We start from the raw sequence: 20,755 nt of genomic DNA, 5'->3' as shown, positions 1-20,755 counted from the left end.
AGTCTCTGATAGGCAAGAATACAGACATCAACTTAAAACATCCATACCACGGGTATTAAAATGATGTTTGATAGAATGTTTAATTAAAAAAATGGTTTCCGAATATGCTAAGAGAAAAACAAATCAGATTACCAAACTACAACTACATCTTTATGTACATAGAGTAAAAGTAGGAATGATTTATGCAGAAATATTTATACTTGTTCTTATTTATCTTGAGGGGAGGATTTGGAGAAATTTTATTATCTTTATTTCTTTCTGCATTTTATGATCGTTCTACTTGACTTTTGTAATAAAACTGCACAATTTTCTAATGCTTAATAGCCAGTTTTCTCAGGCTCTTCACCTCTCATACAGTCTCATGTAGTCAGAGCTTCCTGGCTTTATGTTTAGTTTCTTTAATATATTTGAGCACGAAACAAGCTCCAGACCCTGTGCTCGGTACTGGAGTTATAATTGTTAATGAGATGAAAAGAATCATGAACATTATAGTCTAGGGAAGAATAAATAAGTCATAGTATGGTAGTCGATCCAAAGAGAAATTATAGATGCTTTGAGATTACTCCTAAATACAAAATAAAGGCAGGCTGTGGAAGGTTTGAGGTCGAACGTAGACACGAAGTCAAGGGTGAGGGCAGATATTTCAAGAGCAGAGTGATTTCCCCAGAAGAAGGAGTGTGGAGGAGGGGAAAGACAGGAGGATGCTAAATAGACGATAGGGATGGAGGCAGGCATGGAAGGTGGAGGCCCCTGGAGAGAGATCACTGATTGTGAATTTCATCTTTAAGGTCACAGGGAGCCACTGTTGCCCTGCAGCGATGGGCCTGGAATAAGGCAAGAGACACTTCTGGGAGACAAATTAGTAAGCATTTCTAGAGAGGATGGTGGCTTCAACCAAAGGAGTGGGAATGGTTAAAGAGAGAAGCAAATAGGTCCCGAGCATCCAACAAGTAGAAGCAACAGGACCTGACCGGATGTGGTTGGGAGAGGTGAGAAAACTGCCAAATAGGATTCACTAATGGCTGCCGTAAATAATTGGGTAGGACAGATGTATTTTCTAAAACTAGAAGGCGCTGGAGCTGGAGGAAACTAGCAAAGAAAGAAAAGAAAACCATATCCCTAAATTCTAAACTAGTGTAACAAAATTCTGAAATGATAGCTATACTTCCTAATGAAAAGTTAGACTGGTAGAATAGGCAGCTGGTCTAGAACATAATTGTCAGGGACCTGAGAGTAAGTGATTAGCTTTCAGAAGTCCTTATAAAGATAAATGATCTGCCTGACAGCTGGGATTTGAAAAGAAATACATAATCCTAACCACTTACATAAGCAATGGCCTTAAATGGTGCTTACTATCGCTTTATCAACCAGAGTGTGTTCCCTGCAAATAGCAAGTGCTTCTTTCTGCATCCTTTCTAACTAGAATCCAGAGCTACACATCGGGCTCAATTACAGTAGCATGGTAAGCCACCTGATCTCCAGAATTTGACCATGGACTTACTGCTTCGAGCTGGTGTCTGTTTTTATCTTATTAGCAAGGGGCTTTAAAGATTCTTTTTATCCATGAATCCTTTTCTATTGCTTCTCTCAAAATTGATAACTTTGTGATGCTATTGCCTTACGGTTCTCCAATGAATGGTAAATAGCTTGATGTGCACCTCCAAACTGCTAAATAGGTAGACAGTTAGGAAGACCATGTGAATTACTAAAAAAGGGGCTTGAAAAATTAAAATGCTTACAGACAATACAAGACAAACTGTATGTATGACTGAAGCAGGCTACATGTGGGGGTGGATAGGCAAGGAAAGTGCAATGGGAAGTGGTAAGCAACACCTTACTCATAGGAATGCATGAGGGAGCAGTGGACACCCAGCACCGTGCGATGTGCGGGCCTGTATCCTAAAGCAGAATGGCGACTCAGCTGACTGTGGCTATGTAGACACATGAGCCTCGAGTTAACAGCTCTTCCTGTTCTTTTTTTTTTTTTTTTCAGTACTGGGGATGAAACCCAGGGGCATTCTACCTCTGAGCTATATCCCAAGCCCTATGTTTTATTCTTTATTTTGAAACAGGGTCTCACTAAGTAGCCGAGACTGTCTGCGAACCACGATCCTCCTGTCTCAGCCTCCCAAATGCTGGAATTACAAGCGTGCACCACCGCGCCCAACTAGGTCTTTCTGTTCTATTTTATCTTAAGTTTTTTTTTTTCTATGTGAATCACCAGATTTGTCCATATTTCCAATTGATTCAACTTCTCACAAATGCGTAAATTAAATAAAAAGAAACCTATCATGGGCTGTCAGTTTGCAGTTGTGACTGGGACAAAATGCAACTTTGCCAATATTTCTGAGTCACACTTTAGTCAGAGGGTGGTCCCTTCAGCCATGAAAATCTGGAATGTCTAGCATTTTCATGTTCAAAGAAGTCGCCTTTGCCCACATGCCCCTGCCAGGAGGCGATGCCAGAAAAACTAAAACTTTGAACATATTATTATTTTAGTTTGCAAAACACAAGAAAGAAAAATACCTTTGGTGTTGTCTGTTTTTCTGGATGTCCTAAATGAATCAAATCATTTTGTTTAATTATATTTCAGTGTTTGCTGGGCATGGGCATAAGACAAGACAAAAAGAGAAAATGTGGTCCCTGCCCAAGGGGCATAAAGTCAACACAAAGAAGACAAAACAGCCCAGAAATAAAAACACCAGCTGGGAAGGAGGCATAATTAATGAAGGAGTGCCAAGATTGCTGTCTCACTGCAATTACCAGGTGTTTCTGATGGTTCAACAGAGATGCATTGCTTGTGGTAAAGGGATCAGATCAGAGTTGCACATAGGGTTGAAGTGCAGTGTAGATCTTTCACATCTGCCAATAGCATACAGCAAGTGAAACTGATCTTCAGAGCACTGTCACATTCCTTAATGGCAGTCAGTCATCAATTACAAAGCTTCATTGACCTTTAAAGAAAATTAACAGCATTAAAAATTGCCTTATAAGTACCATGTGGTAACCAATTGCACCACTTGGAAGGACTAAGTAAATGATGTGTGCATATATGCCTCTACCATCTTGTACCCCATTAAGATGTATGACTACACTGCACCAGTAAAATAAATAAATAATTAGGATATTGATTTTATCTTATTAAAAATGCCTTATAGATTCCGGACTGACCTCCGTTTATTTTTTAAAGCATTTTATTATCGCCTGATTTTTTTGTCATATTATTTTTTATACTTTATTGGTGCATTATCATCTCACATCATATGTAGCGCACAGTGACGGTGACGCACGTGCGCATAGCACCTGATGGGCTTCCCCTGCCTCCTCCCCACTCCCCCTTTCCCCATAGAGGATACTAATATCGGCATTGATATTCTCACATATGTACATGATGTGGATGGAAGTGATACCTTCACTGATCCTCCCTCTCTCCCCCTTCCCCTAGACTATCTCCCTCCATCCACTGAAGTTTCTCCTTCATTATCTAAAGTCACTCTGAGGCTAGAAATAATAGGTGGGAAAAATAACTGATATTATTAAATCCCAATTGTTTGTTGTTGTTGTTGTTGTTGTTGATTTTTCATTATGGTTTTTTTTTTTTGCCTAAATGTATGTAGGCAAAGAAAACAGACTAGAAAGAAATAAATGAGCATGCACTGGCTATCTCTTGGCAGTCGCGGTCTCAGGAGCTGGGTATTACTTACAATGAAGAGTAGAAATGAACCCTACTGGCACCTTGTAACTCTGAAGAGATTGACAATTAGGCAGCCATGTGGGGGAGGGAAAGTAGAGGTAGAGAAAAAGACATAAGATTCAGCAAGGACAATGGAGTTGGGGGTGGGCATGGGAGGCAGAGGGCCTTGGAGACATCTTAATTATTGTGTACTTCTTGATAAAGGTAACAGAAGACCACAGTTATACTGGGGAGACTGGTTTTGAGTAGAACAAAAGATGTTGCAGGTAGATGTTGCAAGAAGGTTTCTCCAGGATAGTGGCTTCCTATAGGTCCACTCTATGAATTCATTGTGCCCTACCCCTTTGGTGAATTTTCTGAGTGTCCTTAATTTTTTTTCTGATGACTCTTTCACAACGAAAGAGGTTTTTTCTCTAGATAATAAAATATTTTGTTGAATGTAAGGTTCATACAACCACAATCAGGTATAATATTAAAATTATAAATTCTTATCTAATTAGTGTTTCTTTCTCTATAATGAGCAATAATTTTTGGATTCTTTAGACCCGAGTTTACAGATGAGACTGCACAGTGGAAAAGGAAAAGAGATAAAAGCTCTGCTTCTTCTTTCTTCTGTAGATTCATCTTCTACAACTTCCTAGCTATGAAGTGTGGCCTTTCCAGGGTCGGTGGAGGATGAAGGTTAGGAAAAGTACAGGTGCAGGAGAGGTTGCCCTTTAGTGGGTCCCCCTTCTTAGAATTTGGTGACCTCTGGAACTAGAAGTCCAGAACTGTTTCTTTCATGGAGCCAGGAATTCTACTACATTCTCAAGACAGAAGATCGCCCTGGGTTAAAGTTGTTAACTAATGCCTTCATCTCTTCATATATCCAGTATATGTGGTCCACACCTCCCTTTTACATATGAGTGCATGAAACCTACTGTATTACTCGTAGCTATTGTTGCTTCTGATGAAACACAATGATAGAAAGAGTGTCATTTTAACATACTGCTGTCTTTTCTTTTTTATGTATTTCTCTCTTTAAATTTTCTAGCCACATGATTATTTTATTAAAAGAAAAAACAAATGGTATTTTTGCCCTAAAGTGCAAATTTTGTGGGAACAATTTAGGAGGAACTGTTCAACAAGAACTTTGAACATTATTTCATAACTATACGCACAAGATACTTCTCTTAGAATTTTGTTATAAAATATGACATTCTCTTAGAATTTTGCCATATGTATAATTAAAACAAAATATCTCTATCACATGTTCCTAGGACCACATCAATGCCTGCTTCTCTCCCAATTAACCTATTTTGTAATTTAGAATGATGGTAATAAGGTCAAAGGCTTCCTAAGGGAAAGCTAAAAGGCTACCCAGAAAAGGCTGTCAAGAGCAGCCCATCCCTGGTGAAATCACCATTATTCAAGTGGTTTGATCTAGAAATTCAACTTGATTAGGCCAGAATTTTATCAGACTCAGAGTAACTAAACCAAATTACCTGTGAGTGACACATATGATGTATGCATTGTGGCCCCAAATCTCAGGTCACAAGCCTAGTTGCTCAAGAAGCATTACTTTATTATGTTCTCCACTTGAGTTTAATTTTTATCTAGTGACACCATGCTGCTGAGTGTAGAAATTTAACATCAGCCATTTCATGGTCATCTGTTGACTTCAGCTTTCCTTAAGTGATTTAGGGTGTGCCCACAGGCAGGGGTAGATGGCTTCCATACTGGGAGAGCCATCTGGTCTTCTATGATCATGCATGGAATGCCCACTTCCCTAGGGAAAAAGAAAAGCCATCTCTTCTTCTTTCTCCCAAACTCCCACTCACATCCCTAAACACTCACATATCACCATTATTAGAGGTTGGCAGCTATCCCAACTGAATCACTCTAAAAAAAAAAATAGCCTAAAACTAACCTACATAGGAAAGAAAAATATGCACAAATCAATCAGAGGGGCAAGAAGTAAGAACAGAAAAAGTAGGTGAAATGTGATAGGAACTTGAAAATGTATTCTATGGCCTGCAATTCCAAATACCATGACAAATTACATTATTATTGTCCAGCCTCAGAGACATCCATGTGGATTCAGGAGCTAGAACCAAGAAAGAGCTCATAATGCCCCCAAAAACAACGCCATTTTAACTATGGATGACTCATCTCAAAGAAAATAACCAAGTCAGATAGAGGATCATTTAGTAAATTATAGCTCTTCTGGCACTAAATGGTGCTTTGGTGGCCTGAGAAGTTTTTTTTTTTTTTTTTTTTTTCCTACTGCTTAATAGGTATCCACTATTGAGCTACCCTGGTGGGATCTAGCCTAGAAACAATGTTGGGTTCAATTCTTTAATAGCACATATTTATTATAAGCCTACAATAGAAAATACTAAGTCAGAGCACAGACAGCATGTGCTTATGGCTGAGCTCCCAGAGCACAAACAAACAAAATACAAGGTGGGAGGAAGTAAGTGTCCAAAAGAAAAGATAGCATGTTACAGGAGACAGGGTAGAGCATTTCAAGAAGGGAACTGGAAACACCTTGCTGGGAACTGAATCTATATGTGAAGGCTACAGAAGTCAGGAGGGCAGTGAAGGAGCTGGCAAGAATGAAATTAAAGAGCAGGAAGAGTAGGGATCATGGAAGAAAGAGGCTGGAGAGATGGGCTTAGGTGCCAAAATGAGGCCTTGAAACCCTCCCTGTATAGTTTCCAGGGTCTTCTGTTGCTTTTCCTTGTTTTTTACATACAAGGGAAGCATTAATGACTAAGGGAATGCCAACATTAGAGCCGTGCTTCCAAAAGCAATGGAGAATATGGAGAAAGTGAAAAGTAAGAATCTGGTAACATCTGCAGACAGCCTCCCCCGGGATTCTGTCACCCTCCTCCTTAGCGGTGCCAGCACCCCACTGCAAGTGCTACAGACTGTTGGGAAAGATAACATTGGTTCCGAGCAATAAGTTCAAAACTAGAAGCAAAGGTTAAAGTCATCTAATAGGGGAGAAGTTAGGGTCATGGATGAATGGAAGGATCTTGGAATTTTACTGATTAGTATTCTTTTCTCTCTCTCTCAAACTCAAAAAATAATTTAAAAGGCATAACCTTCTCTCATTTTTTTCTTTTTCCATTGATATTATTTAAAATTGAAAAATCATGGTTGTATTTATGGGGTATCATTTGGTATTCTGAAGGCAGTATAGACTGTCTTTCCTTTATTATATCCTACTTCCTCAGCCATAGGATATATGCAACAAAGCACAACTTTCATCTGATTTTTTTTTTCAAAAAAAGCACTTGGCTGTAATTTTCTAAATACAGAAAGCATTATTTGCTTATTAGAAGCAAATAATGAAGTTCAATTAAGACCTTGAAAAATTCAGAATATCATTTGTAATCCTATCCCCAGATTTTAAGCACATTTAATTTACAGTAGGCTTTCTAAGTACATGTAGGTATCTGAACTATAAGTCACTAGATCGGTAAATTTATGGAAAGTAATATATATTATTAGGCAAAGTGTTCATTTGGAGTGGTCAAATAATTTATTATCTAAAGTAAGTTAGATAATAAATGGACTTTTAATGTTGGTATCTTAAATTGTAATCATTGTTGCAGGATGTGGTGGTGCACACTTGTAATCCCAGTATTTGAGAGGCTGAGACAGGAGGATCACAAGTTCAAAGCCAGCCTCAGTTATTTAGTGAGGTCCTCCACAACTTAGTGAGACCCTGTTTCAAAATAAAGAATAAAAAATAGGGCTGCGAGTGTAGCTTGGAGGTAGAATGCCCTGGGTTCCATCCCCAGTACCACATACACACACACACACACACACACACACACACACACACACACACAAAGTAATCATTATTGCTTTTACATCTCTCAAAATCATGTAAGACTAAAATCTGTGCCGAAATTAAAGGACTCTGGTTACCTATCTCTTGGACCACAATATTGTCCTTACCTTAATTTGTTATAATATGTATATAGGACATTCGCAGCAAGGGAGCTGGCAGCCCTCATCAAACTCCAGGAAGTAAATAGAAGCTACTTTAAACTCTGTGCTCAGATTCATAAATGGAGACATCCAGCAGTTCATAATGAGCTCCGGGTCACCTGGTACATGAAAAACAGGTCTGAAAATCAAAGCCAGGATTTTGCAGCCTGAAAATTCTCCCCAAGGATGGAATTCTCTTCATAAAATGTTCAGTCTCATAGATCTGGACCTCAAAGATATAGTCCACTTTAATCTCTTGGCTTTACAAACATAGAAAACAAAGGTACTAAAGGGCTTTATGGTCATGTGGATGACCAAAGACTGATATTTTCACTGTTTTAAAACTAGACAGTATACAGAATATCCTGAATACTGAAGGGAGGGGGAATATTAAGTGAGATGTTTTTCTAAATTTAAAAACAAAAGTTAATTAAAAACAAACCCTTGTTGAGTTCATAATTAGAGTTTATTAAAAATGAAGGAAAGATAGCCCAATTATTTTTGACTTAATGAAAGTGATTTAGAAGTAAACTTTATTCTTCACACACACAGGGTCTATTATTTCAATGAGTTTTTAAATTAAGTTATTTAGTCAATTCTTGTTTTATGATTTTTCATTAACTTTACCTTTTAAACGTTGCATCTAGCTTTGTTGTACATTTAAAAGAGATTCTGTCAACTTTTATTATGTGTCTATTTTTTAAAATGTGTGAGGCAGGGGTTGTGTGTGGGTTGGCATTTGAAAGATCAAAATATTAACAATATTAACAATCAAAATATTAATATCAGTGGAATTTTAGATTATTATTGCTTATTTTCTTGTGCTTGCTTATTTTGTCATTTTTACAATAAATATCTACTATATATATATATATATATATATATATATATATATATATATATAGCTTTTGCCAGTAAATCAATGATTTTCCCAGTCTTTGGAGAAGATAACTATGTATTGTATTTGCAAAGCAACATGCTATTTGTCCATTGTGCTCGCTACTGTGTGTGGCTTGCCTGTTTAATGTCCATTCATGCCTACTAGCATGTTTTCCTATGCTGCAGTGTTTGCAGAGCTGCAAATTACATTTTTAGAGCCCTTTGTAGCTAGGAATCCAGATGAGAGAGTCAAGTTCTGCCAATTAGATAGCCGCACACAAGGCTAGAATTTAGAGATAATTTGAATGGGTTGGGGGACTGGCTGTGAGCACAGACTATGCCTGTCACAGCAAGAGTGGCATGCTTCTGCAGTTCCCGGCTGTCTCGCCCTGCCACTTTTTGCAGCAGTGATGGCAACTACCCTGATCTCAACAGAGGCAGAATGAGTCTGAGGCTAGGATAGTTCTTCGTACAAATTATATTATCACCTGTGCTAAGGTTTGAATGTGTCCCTCCAAATCCAGATGTAGAAAACTCAATTCTCAGGGACTCTGGGCACACTCAGCAGAGCAAAGGTGGCCATGACAAGGTGGCACAGCTGCCCCGAACCCTGTGGTCAAGGGTGGTCACAGATACGGGCCCAGCCCTGGAAAGACAGCCTTTTTAACAAATGATGTTAGGAAAACCGGTTATCCATTTGTAGAAAAATGGAATTAAATCCCAACCTCTCCCCCGTGCACAAGAGTCAATTCAAGAGAGATCAAAGACCTGGAAATTAGGCCAGAAACTTTGAAGTTACTAGAGGACGACATAGGTCCAACTCTACAACATACAGTCACAAGTATAAACTTCTTCAATAAAACCCCCAAAGCTCAGGAAATTGAAGCAATATTAATAAATGGGATGTCATTAAACTAAAAAAGTCTCTATCCATCAAAGGAAACCATCAAGAGTCTAAAGGGAGAGCCTACAAAATGGGAGATTTTTCCCAGCTACTCTTCTGATAGAGCACTAATATCTAGAATATACCAAATATTTAAAAGTCTTCTTTTTTTGCAGTACTGGGAATGGAACCCAGGGGCACTCTACCTCTGAGCTACACCCCCATCCCTATTTTTCTTCTTTATTTTGAAACAGTCTCACTGAGTTGCAAAGGGCCTCACTAAATAGTAGGTGAGGCTGTCCACGAACCGCAATCCTCCTGTCTCAGCCTCCCGAATGCTGGGATTACAGCGTGTGCCGCCATGCCCGGCTAAAAGTCCTAACGCTAAAAGAACAAATAATCAAATCAAGAAATTGTCAATTGAACTAGCTATTTCACGAAAGAAGAAATACAAATAGCCAATAAATATGTGAAAAATGTTCTCTATATATTAGCAACTAGGGAGATGCAAATAAAAACTACTCTGAGATTTAATCTAAGTCCAAATAAAATGTCAATCATCAAGAAATCCCATTAAGATGTATGACTACAATGCACCAATAAAATTTTATTTAAAAAATAAAAATAAAAAAAGAAATCAGACAACAATAAATGAATAGGAACTCTTCTACACTGTTGGTGGGATTGCAAATTAGTGTTACCACTATGGTGATCAGAGTGGTGATTCCTCAAAAAACTGAGAATGGATTCACTCTGTGATCCAGCTATATGACTCCTGAATCTCTTTCAAAAGAGACTGAAATCTGAATATTATAATAATACATCTATATCTATATTTATAGCAGCACAATTCACAATAGCCAAATTATGAAATCATTTATAATTGGTTCGTAGGTGTCCAACAACAGATAAATGGATCTCAGAATTGTGGGATAGAATAATAGAAGTCTACTCAGCAATAAGAACAAAATTCTGTCATTTGCAGGAAAATGCATGGATTTCAAGAATCTTATGCTAAGTGAAATTAGCCAGGCACAGAAAGTGAAGAAAATGCAATATGTACACATGATAAAATTTTTCTGTGTTTTCTGTGAGATTATAAGCTGGGGAGTAATCAAAATTCCAGAGGGACTGGAGCAAGGGAGGTTGTCTAGGGAAGCTGTAGGGGGAGAGAGAGGAAGAATTAAAGAAAAAATCATTTCCACTGACATTATATACATATGTGACAATATCAAGCCAATCTCAATATCATGTATGAGAAAGATAGTAGGGAGGGAGTGGGGGAAAACTCACCAGGTGCCGTTGCATAAATGTCTCTGTCAGTATGAATTACATTATGATATGAGACTATAATGCATCCATAAAAATATAAAAATAAAATAGAAAAGCAAGTCAACTTAATCCCCGATGCTACAATGTAGAGAAGCCGAATCCGTAGAAATGAAACCACCTAATGACTCAGGTCTGCCATTCCTCGGCATCTCTGCATAAGAGTTAAAGTCAGCATACTACAGCGAGACATGCATATCCATGTTTATAACAGCACAATTCGCAGTGAATGGATAATGAGGGTGCAGTACGTACACCCGATAGAATCTTAGTGAGCCACAAAAAGAACAAAATTATACCATTTGCAGGAAAATGCAAGGAACTAGAGAATATTATGCTAAGTGAGATCAACCAGTCTCAAAAAGTCAAGGTTGTAAGTTTGCTCTCATATGTGTAAGCTAGAGAAAAAATAGGAAAAAAAGGACTTTAGATAAATAAGATGAGTAGAGCAGTAGAAGGGAAAAGGGAGAGGGGAGAGAGAGTGGGAAGGAGAATGAAAAGAACTGATGAAGGAAACAGTTCAAATAATGCTAAGTCTATATATGACTAAATGTGACTGCCACAATCATGAATATGTACGGGAAAAGGTAAGTAGTGAGAAGGGATATGAAGGGAAACTTCCCGAGTGCTGTGCGTGCGTGTATGCCTATGTCACGTTGAACCTCATCCTGATGGTTAATTACAATGCACCAATAAAAGTACTTTTAAAGGTGAGGGTTGTTCCTTCCGTAAATTAATTAATGCCACGACCCCAGAAGTGAGGACATTGGATAGAAAGTGGGTTTGTTAAGAAATCAAGTTCAGGCCCCCTCATGCATTCTCTCTCTTCTGCCTCCTCTCTTGCCCTCGGTCATGCACCATCAGATGACACAGCAAGAAGACCCGCATCACATGGCGGCCCTTCCTCTTGTATTTCCTAGCCTCCAGCACCAAAGCCATGAGCCAACACATTACTATTCATTATACGCTACCTAGACTCAGTTGTTCTGTTATAGCATCGCAAGACACCCTCAGCCAGCCTGCATCTCTAGCTTTCCCAATGACATTGAAAACTGTCTAAAACATAGTAAGAAATTCTATTCTGCTTAAAACTAATGAGCACTTACAGCTCAACACGAACCCATAGATTCATGTTCAAAGTGTTTTTATACTTTTTTTTGTATGTGTGTGGTACTGGGAATTAAACTCAAGGGTATTCTACCCCCAAGCTACACCCCCATACCTACTTTCTTTTTATTTTGAAACAGGGTCTCGCTAGGTTGATGAGAGTCTCAGTACTTGCTGAGGCTATCCACAAACCTGCAACCTCCTGTCTCAGCCTCCCGAGTACTAGGATTACAAGAGCGCACCACTATGCCTGGTTTAAACACCCTCCTTCTAGTCCTCAAGTTCTGCCGTTATTTTTCTCCTTTTTCAATTATAACATCAATACCTGCTCAATATAAAAATAAATAAAAATTATAATTAGCAATATAAAAGTTATACATTTGAAAGTGAAAATTGTCTTTATGCTCCCACCTTTATTTACCCCAGAGAAATCTCAAGAATCCAGGGGTGTGTGTGTGTGTGTGTGTGTGTGTGTGTGTGTGTCTCACCAGAAATTGAACTCAGGGCCATTCTACCTCCAAACTACACCCTCCAGCCTATTTTTTAGTTTTATTTTAAGACAGAGTCTTTCTAGATTGATAAAAGTCTCACTACTTGCTGAGTCTTTCTTTGAAGCTGGAATCCTCCTGTCTCAGCTTCCCAAGTACTGGGATTACAGGCATGTACCACCACATCTGGCTCAGAAAGTACAAACACACACAGGTTCTTTGTTTTTGTTTTTGTTTTTTCCAATTTGGTTTACAAAAACAGCATGCTACCCCATATACATACAATGACTTTTTTACATATTTTCACATCTATGTACTGAGCTACTTGGTTCTTTTTAGTTACTCTATATCATGCTGTAGAGAAAATAAAAGCACACCTCAAATGTCCCTCACTGATGGGCATGTTAATGTATACATAAGCCATGTTATTAGTTATACTTTATCACATACTTTTGTTCATATTTCTAAATATTTCTTGAGGCAGATTCTTAAATCTAAATGCAAAAAAATAAATGCTAGCAGATTCCATTTAACAGTATTTTTAAAGAATAATATGTGTTTTGCTTATTACTCTATCACCAGTGTTCAGAACAGCATCTGCCACATAGAAGGCACTAAATAAATATGTGTGAAATGAATGCCAAATGAATGATTGGAAACAAACTAGGAAATGCATTAATGCAATTCACCGCATGAACAGATTAACGTAGAAAAATAAATATATATATAAACGACCATCATGATGGATGTCCCAACAAATTGGGTAAAACTCCACATCCATTCCTGATTTTTAAGAAAAATTATGCATCAAGAAGTAGAAGAAACACCATTAACCTGATAAAAGAACTTATCAAACCAACAGCAAAATAGATTTCTAAATATTCATAAAAGAATAGTTACCACTTCCAAGGTCTCAGTGATGAATAAAAATAAACGCACCAGCCTGGGAGAGGAAAGAAGGCAAATATATTAAAATAAGGTATAAAATATTAAAAGACCTATTGACTTCCACAAAGGAATGCAAAGCAGGCCTAATCAAAAAGCAAAATCATAAGCCACAGAGGTGCTCTGAGCTAACTCTAAAGAAGTTCATCATATTGGGGCCAAGCCTCACGGTCCAATTTTAATATCCAAAAACCTACAGGGTCAGACAAGGAAAGGTGCTCAGGAGCACATGGTTCCACAGCATCTGGTCTGCCTCCTCTCCTGTTCTCCGAGCTTTATCAACAGAAACAGCAGATTCTGCCCTGTCCCATAATGTTCTGATGCATCAGTTCTAAAGGCTTCTCATTGCCCATTTGTGGTCATTAGTAGGATACGGAGAGACCAAGAACAAGGTTCTGTCCAACCTCAGGAAATTCTGTGGTAGAAACTAATTAGCCAGGCATGGTGGGACATGTCTGCAATCCTAGCATGTGGGAGGCTGAGGCAGGAGTATCACAGGTTCAAGGGCAACATCAGCAGTTTAACAAGACCCTGTTTCAAAATTAAGAAAAAGAATTTAGCTGAGCGTGGTGGCGCCTGCTTGTAATCCCAGCATTTGGGAGACTGAGACAGGAGGATCATGGTTCGTGGACAGCCTCAGTTACTATTTAGTGAGGCCTCTTGCAACTTGGTGAGACCCTGTTTCAAAATAAAGAATTAAAAAATAGGGCTGAGGGTGTCTCCCAGAGGTAGAATGCTCCTGGGTTCCATCCCCAGTACAAAAAAAAAAAAAAAAAAAAAAAAAAAAAAGAAAGAAAGAAAGAAAAGAAAAGAAATTTAAAACAGGGCTGGGGTTTAATTCGAGAATAGAATACCCCAGGTTCAATCTCCAATATAAACGGAAGAAAGGAAAGGAAAGCAAAGGAACAGGGGAGGAAGGAAGGGAGGGAAGAGGAGAAAATAATCAAATTTCCCACAATTTGAAATACTGCATAACCATTTACAAACATTCTAGCTTTATATGTGCTTATATGGAGAGAACAACCTTAAGGTGTGCTACTTGAGATACGTGGCTGTGTGTACAAGATCCCATGTGTATATATTTTTGTTTCTAACAGTTCTATTGGAATATAATTTATATAACATAACCTTACCTATGTAAAGTGTACAATTTCATTATATTAAGCATATTCATAGAGTTGTAGACCCATCACCTCATTTTATAATATTTTCATCATTCTAAAAAGAAACCTTGAAACCTTTAGCAGTCATTCCCCATTCTCCCTCCAGCTAACCCCAGGCAACCACTCAACTACTTTCCTCTTGCCTGTTCTGAGCACCTGATATTAATGCATCCATATCTCTGTGGCTACTTGTGAATGATTTATTTCACATGTTTTGTTTTCAGTGTACATCCACATCATAGCCTTTTTCTTGATAGTTCGGCGATATTTCATTGTATTAATACATCGCATTTTATCTAGTTTTCTGTTGATGGGCATTTAGAACTATTCATGCCTTTTAGTTATCGTGAATAATGCTTCTTTAAATATCCATGTACAAATTTTGTGTACATATATAGTTTTATTTTCCTGAAGTATTTATCTAGGAGTGGAATTGTTGAGTCTTACAGGAATTTTTTAACATTTAAAGTACTGTTCTATTTTTTCAAATATCTGCATTTGTCATTACTACTCTTAGTGCATCCAGATTCCAATTTCTCCACATCCTCAACACTTGTTATTGTCTATCTTTTCTCTTACAGTCATCCAAGTGGTATAGAGTAGCATCTCATTTTGGCTGTGATTTTAATTTTATAATGATTAAAATAAAGTGTCTTTTCATGTGCTTCTTTGTATAACTTCTTTGGAGAAATTAGTAAGGTTCTTTAGCCATTTTCCAATAGGGTCACTTGTTTGTAGCCCTCTTTGTGAAAAACAGAAATATAGGGAAATAAGCATTCTTTTCTAATAATTATTATAAAATTTTAAGATTAGGTAGTTGAAAATTTGTACTAAGATTCTACATATTCTTATACATTGCTCCTCATAATCTATAAAACTGATATGCACATGCAAATAACTAATAATTAAGCATCAAATCGAGGTCTTAATCTCAGAAACTCTCAGACATGTGGAGAGGTTACCATGTGAACCATAGGCTCCATTTGAATAATAGCCTTACATCTCTGTCAGAAACTGTGCAGGAAATCTTATTGGGGGTGGGGGGATAGTTCAAGATTTAAGAATATAGAACTTCTCCAGAAGGTTCTGCCGGTTCCCTCGGCTCTGGGTACCCAGCTCTGCATCGCAACGCCATGATGGGCCACCGTCCCATGCTCGTGCTCAGCCAAAATACAAAATGTGAATCTAGAAGACAAGTTCAATCTGGAAACATCAGTGCTGCTAAGACTACTGCAGATATCATCTGAACATGTTTGGGACCCAAGTCCATGATGAAGATGCTTTGGGACCCAATGAGAGGCATCGTTATGTCCAATGATGGAATGCCATTCTTCGAGAGATTCAAGTCCAGCATCCAGCAGCCAAGTCCATGATTGAAATTAGCTGGACTCAAGATGAAGAGGTTGGAGATGGAACTACTTCAGTAATTATTCTTGCGGGAGAAATGTTGTCTGTGGCTGAGCATTTCCTAGAGCAGCAGATGCACCCCCACAGTGGTGATCAGTGCCTACCGCAAAGCATTGGATGACATGGTCAACATGCTAAAGAAAATCAGCACCCCTGTTGACGTCAGCAACCGGGACATGATGCTAAACATCATCAACAGCTCCATCTCTACCAAAGCAATCAGTCGGTGGTCCTCTTAGCTTGCAACATCGCCCTGGATGCGGTCAAGACCGTACAGTTTGAGGAGAATGGCCGGAAGGAGATTGACATCAAGAAACATGCAAAGGTGGAAAAGATTCCTGGGGGCACAATTGAGGACTCATGTGTCTTCCGTGGAGTCATGATTAACAAGGACGTTACCCACCCAAGAACGCAGCGCCTGATCAAGGGTCCTCGCATTGTGCTTCTGGATTCTTCTCTGGAATATAAGAAAGGGGAAAGCCAGACTGACATTGAGATGACACAGAAGAAGACTTCACCCGAATCCTTCAGATGGAAGAAGAGCACATCCAGCAGCTCTGTGAGGACATCATCCAGCTGAAGCCTGATGTGGTCATCACAGAAAAGGGCATCTCAGACTTAGCTCACACTACCTCATGCGGGCCAATATCACAGCCATCCGCAGAGTCCGAAAGGCAGATAATAATCGCATTGCTAGAGCCTGTGGGGCCCGGATAGTGAACCGGCCAGAAGAACTGAGAGAAGATGATGTCGGGATGGGTGCAGGCCTACTGGAAATTAAGAAAATCGGAGATGAGTACTTCACATTCATTACTGAATGCAGAGACCCCAAGGCCTGCACCATTCTCCTCAGGGGAACCAGCAAGGAGATTCTCTCGGAAGTGGAGCGCAACCTCCAGGATGCCATGCAAGTGTGGCACAACGTGCTGCTGGACCCTCAGCTGGTGCCGGGGGGCGGGGCCTCCGAGATGGCTGTGGCCCACGCCTTGACAGAGAAGTTCAAGGCCATGACTGGTGTGGACCAGTGGCCATACAGGGCTGTGGCCCAGGCTCTGGAGGTCATCCCTCGCACCCTGATCCAGAACTGTGGGGCCAGTACCATCCGTCTACTTACCTCCCTTCAGGCCAAGCACACCCAGGAGAACTGTGAGACCTGGGGCATAAATGGCGAGACGGGCACCTTGGTGGACATGAAAGAGCTGGGCATTTGGGAGCCGTTGGCTGTGAAGCTGCAGACATACAAGACGGCGGTGGAGACTGCAATCCTGCTGCTGCGGATCGACGATATCATCTCAGGCCATAAAAAGAAGGGCGATGACCAGAGCCGGCAAGGCGGGGCTCCTGATGCTGGCTAGGAGTGAGGGCGTGAGGAGACTTGAAGGTACAGAGCCAGCAGGCTCCCTTTTCCTAAGCCAGAGTGCCAGGAGCACTGTGGACATCTTTGTTTGAAAGGGATCGGATTGAGGGAGTGCCCCCAGGCCCTTTCTGTCCCAGCTCAGTTTGCAAAAAGCACTGACAGTAATTCTTCTCCAGTGTAAGCTTTCCATTTAGTTTGCTTCCTATGATTAAATCGAAGTCATTTGAAAAAAAAAAAAAGAATATATAACTTATACTTAAAACGCAGAAAAATGGGAAAATAATATTTTATTTCTAAAGCACCATAAGAAAACTAGAAGGTAAAAATCTTTTCAATGCAGAAAAAAAAATCAGCAGAACAGTTACCAAACTATTTCTTTTCTTTTTTTTTTTTTTTTTTTTTTGTGCGGGTCTGGGGATGGAACCCAGGGGCATTCGACCTCCGAGCTATACTCCCTGCCCTATTTTTTTTATTCTTTATTTTGAAACCAAGTCTCACTGAGTTGCAGAGGGCCTCATTAAGTAGCTGAGGCTGTCCACAAACCACAATCCTCTGGTCTCAGCCTCCTGAATGCTGGGATCACAAGCATGCGCCACCACGCCCAGCTACCAAACTATTTTTTGCATACCACTGAGTCAGACACTGGGCAAGTCCAAGGCTTCCCAAGCAACATGCCATACTTCCTGGTGCTGCAACAGATTAGTGTGCCTAGCCCTCAGAAAAGCAAAACAGAACTGGAGATAACTAGGGCCCCTGGGTTAGTCTCCGGCAGCCAGATCTATTGTTTGTTTGTTTGTTTTTCATTTCTCTGATGTGTCACTTAAACATTAATATTTTCAGCATTTGCCCTGACAAGAACAACACTGAAAAGCATCATTACCTTAGAACAGTGAAGATTAAAGGATTAAAGTAGGGTCAGGGCTTTAGATACCTCCCAGCTCACTGAGGGAAACAGACTTATAAGAAAATAACTATGGTTACTAAAACTCAATGCAGTAAGTACTCAAATAGAAACAAGCATGGAAGAAGCCTCATCTAACACAATAGTTCATCATTGTTGAAAGGGCTAAATGAGTGATGTGTGCATGTACGCCTCTACCATCTTGTACTCCATTAAGATGTCTGACTACAATGCACAATAAATATAAAATAGCTGCCAGACACAAAAGATAACAAGAGTCACAGAGGAAGAACAAGGACATCTTAGAATCTAGAACAGAAATTAGTGGCGCCTTGGTACCTCCAATGAGAGAAAACAAAAGTTATATGAAGATCATAGTTCACAATGTTGACAGTAAGCTTATTTATTGTTCTATTGTATTCTAGAATATCCCATTTCAAAAAGATATCTAGCCTGAATCAGTTTTTAAAATATTATTTGTTATCTAACATTAGGCCTTCATATCAATAGTAAAAACTCTGCTATGACCAGCTTAGATTGCTTACGTGTACACAAGCCTTCCTTATCTTGACCCATGTTTTCTTTCTAGTCCTAATTTTACTGCTAGAAATCACATAAAAATTGAATTCTTCTAGCTCAGTATGGCCCATCAAATATTTGAATTATTCCCACTTCTTCCACTGTGGAAGTTGCATTTTCCTTGAGGGCCACTTATTTCTACTGATTTCACATAACATGTGCATGTATGTTTCAATGGGAACATGTAGCATGGTAAATGGAAAACAACTGTGGTCATATTATCCTAATATCCCTCCTTGGGTCTTGCTTGAGTTTTTTAGTTGCCAGTTTTCTATTCTGGGTCCAGCACACACTCCATAGGCTAAATCAGTACCGTTGTGGAATAATCGGTTCAAATCCAAAATATAGAAATGAGACTGCCATTTACAAGAACTACCCTGCAAGCAAGAAGCTTCACTGAAGAAGGGCCCACAGCACTCCTGCTCCCTGACATCAATAGTTCAATCTTCAGTTGACACCTGAGTACGAGCCAAGCCCTTCCAAGAATCGCTTCATGGTCAGTAGGACATGAGCTGATATTCACGTAAGAAAAATTAGATCTTATGACATTCAACAAGGAATTAAAAGGCAGATTATATGCTTAAAAGCAGACAAACTACATAAAGACTATAGGAAAGGGGCATTCCTTTCTTTGAAAGAAGACTCAAAATTGTCCAAGAAGATGTCTAGGATCTATGAAGCATCATCGTAAGATGAATTCAGGACAAGAGGATATTGTGTATCTACCAAGGATTCTCAGTTGTCTGTGCAGGAGAATAAAATGCTAAGGACCTCTGTTCCTTGAGAGCCTCACCTTTTTGAATGAAGTTCTGTGGCTTGTGAAGCGGCTTCCTTCTTCAGGACAGAATCGGCTTTGAGTCTCATTTCGTTTCTGAAGGGCAGCGGGTCCTTCCCTATCCCTCTAGAGGAGACAGTGTGGTGTCCTATGCTCACTGTTTGGAGCTATTTTGCCCATCATGGCTCACACTCCCACCTCCCACACATCAGCGACAAGGGGTTCTCAGCGTTTTCATATGGGTAGAGAGTATTCTGTTATTACTAAAGCCCCATTTAAAAAAAAAAAACTTTCTATGTATTTACCTGGTATCTAAACTGAAGTTATGTTAAGAAATCATCTCTCTCCTTTAAGAAGTAATTTTTGTCACTTAGTAATGAATCATAATTGCAAAAATCAATGTTGATTTATGACAAAGAAACAACAAAATATTGATGAAATAAAAATCCCTAGATTTCAGTAATGAGAACAGGCATATAAATCATTTCGGCATCTTAGCACCAAAGTAATATTTCCCAAAAACTAACCAGTGTATGTTTCTTGCTTAAAAACTTATTCCCAGTTTTCTAACATTTATAAAATAAAATCCAAACTAATTAGCAAGATTGAATATATCCTGAATTATTGGCTGTTGCTTAGTGCTTACTTCCCATAATTCCAAGCTATTCATAGTTCTCTACATATACCACATTATTCTAGGTCACCTGTCACCTGGCAAAGGTAGGCCATCTGCCATGTCATGACCAGCCATGTGGATAATCTCACTCAGTGAGGAGAAACATCTGTTGGCAAACAACTAGCAAGAAACTGAGGTCATGTGAGGAAGGCTAGAAGTAGGTCCCCCAGGCCAATGGAGCCTTGAGGTGACAGCCTTTCACTGCTTCTTGAGAGATCCTGAGCCAACTCTACCCCAATATGCCACACCTACAATATTAAGCCTCTGCAGCTCATGAGATAATAATACATTTTTGTTGTTTTAAACATTTAAACTTGCAGGGTAAGGTTACACTGTGATAGATAACTAACATATCAACCTACTCCCAACAGTCAGAAGTTGGATTTAGTCTACATTTGATAGGTCAGTGGTCTTAGGGTACCCATACCTTGACCCAACAGCTACTTTTAGGGTGGCCTCTCATTGTCTTAAACTATCCAATATGCTCTTTAGATCATGAAAGAATCAAAGGAGGGCTATGGAGGTGTTTATAGGAGCAGATATCACTCAACCCAAGCTCTCTGCATCTTTATGAAGAATTTTCCTCTG

The 20,755-nt window shown here is 39.3% G+C and overlaps 1 pseudogene across 1 annotated transcript; it reads left to right on the top strand.

The window, feature by feature from the left end:
* The first annotated feature begins 15,605 nt into the window (after nucleotides 1-15,605).
* LOC308259277 (T-complex protein 1 subunit gamma-like) lies at nucleotides 15,606-17,234 on the top strand (annotated as a pseudogene). The gene has a single exon. The product of its transcript is annotated as a T-complex protein 1 subunit gamma-like (transcript).
* Nucleotides 17,235-20,755: the final 3,521 nt, after the last annotated feature.

This window comes from Muscardinus avellanarius, assembly GCF_963383645.1.
Source record: "Muscardinus avellanarius genome assembly, chromosome: 2".
NCBI lineage: Eukaryota > Metazoa > Chordata > Mammalia > Rodentia > Gliridae > Muscardinus > Muscardinus avellanarius.
This window is presented reverse-complemented; position numbering and strand designations above follow the sequence as displayed.